The sequence below is a fragment of the Callospermophilus lateralis genome, chromosome 8 (genome assembly GCF_048772815.1).
Source record: "Callospermophilus lateralis isolate mCalLat2 chromosome 8, mCalLat2.hap1, whole genome shotgun sequence".
Lineage (NCBI taxonomy): Eukaryota > Metazoa > Chordata > Mammalia > Rodentia > Sciuridae > Callospermophilus > Callospermophilus lateralis.
The window spans coordinates 52,301,486-52,309,303 of NC_135312.1; positions in this window are offsets into that span (position 1 = coordinate 52,301,486).

The window sequence follows — 7,818 nt, forward strand, 5'->3', positions numbered from 1 at the left end:
ATAAACACATCCTAAAAAAGGAGCTGTGCACAACAGCAATCCCATCCAGATATCTGTCTGAGTAAGATATTCACTAATGATTAGTGTGTTCTTGGAATCCAAATGAAACATAGGCCTTAACTGTAGGGAAAAAATTTTTATTCTATAGAGTGCAGTGACTTTATGCTTAAAAAATAAGCACAAATTTTGGGACTGAAGATCTCTGTAGGCTACAGCAAAAGCAATCAACTGTTCTGAAGGGTTGTTCTCTAAAATAGAACACACATTCATATACTTGAAACAAAATTGAACATATGAAATAAAATGGAAAAGAATGAATGAACAAAAGAATGAGTAAGATCAGCAGTGGAGAGCATTAGTGAGTTTTCTGGGTTTTGGCATTAAACTTACCTATTAGAGCCCTCAATAGGAATCACATGTGTACTTTAAAAATTGGCAGTTAACTGATTGAAAGTGTGGGTTTTTTTTTTCTTTTTTTTTAAACACCTTATATTATTGCCCATTGCATTCCCGGATTTCTTTGCCCTAACTATCTATCTTATACATCATTGAAGTACTTATGAACTTATTAAATATGTTCTTCTCTATTTTGATTTTTTTCTAGGTTAACTCTTGCATCATGCATGTACTCATTATAATTGATTAGATGTTTCCAAATCTCACCTTCTCTGACTTATAATTTCTGGTTAATTTTTTACCCAGCTTGTAAAATCTATATTGATCTCAAATTCAGCCACAAACATGACCCTTGTCATCATGATTCAGGATTTCAACAGTTTTACGAGTTTCACTTTCTTACTTTCCTATATTAAAGGAGAGGTTTGGAATCTACAAGATTCAATATTGAAGAAACAAACAAATGGATAACATTTAGATTTGGGGCATTTAATATAAAAAGGGATTTATATGACTCTGTTAAGTCTGACTTCATGTTTGCATATTTCCCTAATGTGTAAATATTGCTCTATGTGAAAAAACTTTGAACTTAAAACAAGTGAAAAAATTTTGATGACTGCATGTGAGTAGCAAAGGACTTATGTATCTGGCTTTATAATTTAAGAATTGAAAAGACTGATTTTGACAAAGTCATTAGAGATTTTGCAGAATTTCTTCATTATGAAATAAAAAATACTTTGATATATGTAGAACTTATAGAGCCTCATTTGCCTTGTAATAATATACACACAAAATTTTTTATTTTTAAAAAATACATTAATGTAATATAATAATATATTAATATAATGCATTGCTTTTCCCCTTTTTATTTTTAAATTAATTAATTAATCTTTTTTACACAACTGAAATACAACTTTTCATTTCTCTGGTTGTACATGATGCATAGTCACAACATTCATGCAATCATACATGTACATAGGATACAAATAGATCTCTCTTTCCACCATCTTTTCTACCCCCACACCCTCCTTTCTCCCCTCACTCAACTCCACTCAATCCAAGATTCATACATTCTTCGCTTGCTCCCCGCCCCCATATGGATCAGATTCCACTTATCAAACAAGACATTCGGCCTTTGTTTTTTTGGTATTGGCTTACTTTGCTTAGCATGATATTCTCCAGCTCCATCCATTTATCAGCAATGTCATAATTTCATTCTTTAAGGCTGAGTAATATTGCACTATGTATATATACAACAGTTTCTTTCTACATTCATCTACTGGGGGGTATTTAGGTTGGTTCCACAGTATAGTTACTGTGAATTGAGCTGCTATAAACATTGATGTGACTGCATCACTAAAGTATGCTGATTTTAAGTCCTGTGGGTATAAATTGAGGAGTGGGATAGCTGTGTTAAATGGTGGTTCCATTTCAAGTGCTTTCCAGAGTGGTTCTTTAATTTGCAATCCCACCAGCAATGAATGAGTGAAACTTTTTCCTACATCCTCCCAACACTTATACACTTATTGTTGCTTGTATTCTGGATAATTGCCATTCTGACTGGAGTGAAATGAAATCTTAGAATAGTTTTGATTTGCATTCCTCTAACTGCTAGAGATGGCGAACAATTTTTCAAATATTTGTTGATCAATTTATGGATTCTGTTGATTTTTTTTATTGTATTGATTTTTTTGTACATTATCATTTATTTGAATTTTGCTTTTTATTGATACGATGGTGTTGCATCAACACTCCAAGGGAATTTGGGGAATAAATAAAGACATAGACACAGAAAGTACCTTTTCTTTGGGTTCAGTGACCACTTCTCAACTGCAGCTCCCACAAGAGGGGCAAGGCAGGCAAGAAAGCCAGTGAGGAGCACATGCTGAATGCTTTTATTGAGGAGAAGCTATTCAAATGAGGCAAGGGGTCAGGTTTCAGAGGGTTGAGTCTAGTTTCATGATGTCTTGCTGTCAGCAGGTTCACTGACATCTGGAAAGGTCACGCCCATCTCATGTGCTGCGTGGGGATCATAGGCAGAGTGAGCAAAAAGAGGCTGACGTTGCCTGCTCAAACAGAGGGGCAACATTGGTTCAGTCCACCCTGTGCACTCAATGCTCATAGTTCATTCACACACAGCCCATGGCTGGCTTGCCACGTCTCCATATTCTCATCATTCAAGGCTAAGGGTCACTCCGTTCCAATGTGGCAGCTCCTGACATGATGGTACATTCAAAGTTTAATAAAAGAAGCTAGTACTTATCTAATGTTCTGGACATTATTATAATAATTAGCTTCAATAACAATTATTCTTATTTTTGAACAAATTAGTGCTGTAAAAATCTTTTGTATGTATCAAAAATGAAAATTATGTCTATCTTCCTTCCAACTAATTAAACTCTTCTCTTGCCAGGCAAAAGAACTGTTCTTAATTTAATTTCTTTCCTCTCAGAATTTAAAAATGATATTTGCACATATTAAACAGCAAGTTGTGGAGTCCAGCACAGGATTTGAAAATTGCTGCACACACTATTTGTTTTTATTGAATTTTTAATTTATTCAAATTTCAATTTAACTTGGTTCTCTATTTAATTTTCTATTTATTTTTCTATGCACTGTGGGAGAAAAATAAATAAAATGAAAAATACAAATTTCTGGTCTTCATATCCTAACTAGTCCAGGTATTAAAGTAGCTAGAAGAATATAACTAGAGAGGTAAGGCAAAAGATGGGAGACGTTATTGTAGAAGGAGGGAAATATAACATTATAATCTGGTGGGACTGAACCAAACTCGTAAATCTCTAACTCCCATTCCTAACTAAAGGGAATAGTCACTCCTCTTATTTTTTCTCTTATGACTAAATTGTATAGGATCATTAACAAAATAAAAAAAAGAAAAGCAATTCAAGAATATTCAAGACCTCATGTGGAAATGATCTTTTGTCTTGCTGACCAAAAAGTTTACCAAGTTGCATAGTTTTGGGTGAGAAACGACTTAGGATCATCCACAATTTTTAAAACAAAGAAAAATTCCACACTGAAATGTTTTGTATTTCATGAGGATGTATACTGTAAACGCTCATGTAGCACAGAAGATTTTCTTTAAAAATGTGTGAAGAGATTTAACGAGACTTAGCCTGGCTTCTATCTGTAGTAATTCATGGATTATTTCCCAAGAGGTGATCTCGTCTCCATGATACCTCTGTGCTCATGAAAATCAAATTCTCTCAAGGAACAAAGTACACATTGCTAAATCCCCCTGCTAGGCCATATTCAGTAATTTTCTACCTCTTCCTCTACAATTTTCCATTTACACATAGTTCAATAGTCCTCTTTGTTGTGTCCACTTTTTACTGGTCCCTCTCCAGATTTCCTTCTTATTCCTATGAAAACCTCACTCGTCTTTGTTTTAGTATGAGTTGAGCTGAATTTATACTGCAGTCTCTTTCCCCTATGTCAATGGTCTGAATAAGTTAAGTTCATCCACCTTTAACAAAGATGTGGTTCTGGTATGCTTTGAAAAGCACACAAATGGTTCATTTGATTGCAATTTATATCAACAGAGGATGTTTCAGAAAATTCACAATAAAAAATAATTAGGTTTCCTGCTATTCTGAAATCAATAGCTAAGGTTTCAGTGGTCTCATTTTTTTCTTCAGTTATGACAATATACAAGATAGTACTAAAATAAAATTATTTGAGGAGTTTTGAAACTATATAGAAGTATATATACCATTATATAGAAGCATATACCCATTAATGTTTAACAAGAAATAAAAAATAATTCAGGAAGACAAAAACCTTATACAACATGGAGCCTAATCTTGCTACACTTTGATTCAGAGTGGTTGAATTAAATGAGAGAGTCTGCTATCATGCATACTGACCATATGTATCAAAGAATTCTACTCTTTTTCTTCTTTCCTATCTGTTCATAAGCTTTTTTTGGGGAAAAGTGGGTACCAGAGATTGAACTCAGGGACACTTGACCACTGAACTAAATCCCCAGCCCTATGTTTTGTATTTTATTTAGAGACAATTCTCACTGGATTGTTTAGTACCTCACTTTTTGCTAAAGCTGCCTTCAAACTCTCAATCCTCCTGTGTCAGCCTCCCAAGCCACTGGGATTACAGGTGTGCACAACTGCACCAGGCTTCACAATCTTTTGATAACAGACATTTTATGACAGAAAAACTCACAGTTGCCATATAAGCCATTAAGTCACAATCACATCCAGAGAGTAGTACTGGAACCAGGTTAGGTTGTAAGAAGCTGGCCACAGGTATTTGACTCTTTTGTGGGTCATGAAAAATTTGATCAGTCCTGGTGTTTCAGAGACTGGTCGTTGTGAATGGCTGATAACCATATAGCCTTCTCTTTAGAGCTAAAGGAAAATCAATTTGAAATAGATTGCATTAACTACAAAACATAGAGATGAAATGTTTTGTGTATATGGGAAAATGAGTGCACAAAATGTGGAAAGGAAATACATTATTTTCTTCAGTGATCATTACACAGATCTTAGTTCACAGACCAGAACTTGAATCCATAGGATTTAAACAAATGAAAAGAAAAGATGGGACAGCAGAGCTCAAGTTTAGAGCTCAAACTCCAACCTAGAGATTGGATTCATTAAATGTCAAAGGAAAAATAAACCAGAACAACAAATCTATCATTTGAGAGTGCAATGTTTGAATTATCTAGTAAACAAATATTAATGGATTATGAGTACAAGTACTCAAAGAAAAATCACAATTAGTGAGAGAAACCAAGTCCATGGCCTCTTTCAGATACCTGTTTGAAACATGATAAAGACATCATATTGATCTGAAGATGTATTGAAATTTATGGATGGATTAGTGATTAAAACAATAAAATCAGATTAAATCCGGGCTCTGACTCTTACACTTGTCCCTTTTATAAAATTCTATGTTTCTAGGTGTTCCTGTAAAATGCAAGGTCTACAAAAAGTAGCTTTCTTCATGGATTATGACAAGCAATATCATAGTGATCCTCAGTATCCTTTGAATTGTTCATATTATTATATATATTGAGATATTATGAAAAAGGAAATTAGTTACTAATAATCTCCTTAGTGTTCAAAATTTAAATTGATTTAATTATTTTTTAAAGGCTGGAGATATAGCTCAGTATCTCAACATTTGCTTATTATGTAGGAGGACTTGGTTCCGTCCTAGATAACAAACACATATAAATATGAGTGTTTTGTTCTGTTTTGTTTTCTATTCATACAATTAAGTGTATATATAAGGCACATATTTAGAGAACTCTAATCCTATTATATACAGTTTTTCATCCTCCTAGAAAATAATAATCTTACTTACCATTTGCCCTCATTTTCCAAATATATTTGCATAATGGCTGACAGTGGAGTTGAGTATCCTTGGATAAAATGATTGTAATAACATGAAAGGAGTAGAAGCTTTAACATCACTCTTCCATATTATGTATGTAATTAACTTTCAGTGTTTGTCTTATCAATAACTACTGTAAATATTATGTACACCTTAGTTATTTGTCTCTATATAATTTATCAACTTTATTGTAAAGTAAATGGCAAAATGCACTTTTATTTTTTCTCCTTTACTACCATTTGTAAAATTTTGATTTTCTCATAACAGTTATGTAATTTGAGGAGATTGGTGTAATATTACTATATATATATATATATATATATATATATATATATATATATGATAGTACAATACATATATATAGTATGTAATGACAATGCCTGTATCACCTCAGGCATTTATGATTTCTCCATATTGGGAACTTTCCAAAACCTTACATCTAGCTATTTTAAAATATACCATAAATAAGATAATGTGTATTTTTCAGATTTTTGATATATTTTCCAAATATCTGATCCCTGTAAATTACAGAAATTTCTGGGAATCTAATAGCAAATGACAAGGAAGCTCTTTGGAGCAATTAGAATTCACATAGATCTGACAATCACCAATGTGGATGTGAATCTGGTTTCCAAAGCTTCACTACCATAATAGCCTTTCTTATTGGTCATGATTAGTCTGCTAATCATCCTTTTTCTTTTCTTCTTTTACCTGTTCTCTTAACTTTTCTATTGATACTGTCATTATCCCTTATTGTGAATGGAGAAATCAGTTAGCCAAGGGTTGGACTTTGCAGAATATTCATTTCTCTGCTTGTGGAATGGAGAATATTTGGTTCTAAACTTTGAATAAAATCAGATTTTCTGTCTACCAAGAAGAAAGAAACCAAAAGCATCCTTTGAAAGATCAAGTAATGATGTAGTAGAAAATGCTTGCTTTCAAATTATGTCATGAAGATATGATATTAATTAAATAGACATTAATTCTTTGATTCTTTTAAAGAATATGCTTATAGGTCTGTTTATAATTATAAACTCAGGACAGCCTACTAATACAAGAGGTACAAATTAACAGGTACTCATTAAAAACGCACAATTTGTATTCCTTGATATGTGTGCAACATGCATTTTTTACTGTTCTGTTGGCAGCTGTGGTATGGAGACTCCTGTCCTCTAGGGAAGTTTTCCTGAGAACACCAGTACCATTGGGGTAGACAGGAAACACTTCCGGCCTTTCCTTTTTATAACAATTTTCACACAATTTCTCTTTCTTGCTCACAGTCTATCTTTCAATGCAGAATGAAAGGGTATTTGGGGCAGAGTCTGTGCTACATTGTTTTTCTGCATATTCAGCACTTTCCTGTGATACATGTTAGTCCCTTTTCAATATTCTTTCAGAGAATGACTGGTATTTTCTTATGTGTTAAGTAAAGAAAGTCTTCATTTAGTTGATCCTATCCTCAAAAGTCCCATCAAAAGTCTCTATTCTTCTGTAGGAAAAATGAAATTCACATACTTGTTGTGGTATAGACATGCAAGAATTCCAATTTATAGGTATCTTTGATCCATTTCAGGTAATTCTGACAGTGTGAGTGAGTCATTTTGAGCAAGAAAGAGAGAATCATACCTGATGAAGCTGTAAGAAAGATAGAAACAACCAAATGGGAACAGGTTTACTTTGGGCAGAGGTTTGGCTGGTCTGCAGTGGAGTCCTCCAACAAAATGAACATTTGGTAGGGTTGGGAAATAAAACTCTGAATCCAATAGGTGTGAATGAGCCAGATATCTGCTTTGGCCACTGTCTCTGATAATGTAGTGGACAGGAAAAGGAAGATTAAAGCTGCAGTCCTACAACTATTGGGAAATTGTCATGTAAATACACATATGCCTGGTGTCTGAAAGGACTTTCAGTAATGAAGGTGAAAATGTTTAAAAGTTCATGTAGTTTAATAAACCTACTATGTGTGCATGGAAAATATGTATATAAGTCTGTTTATTACATATATGTTGCTTATATTTACATATCTGTAAATTGTGTCATATAAAA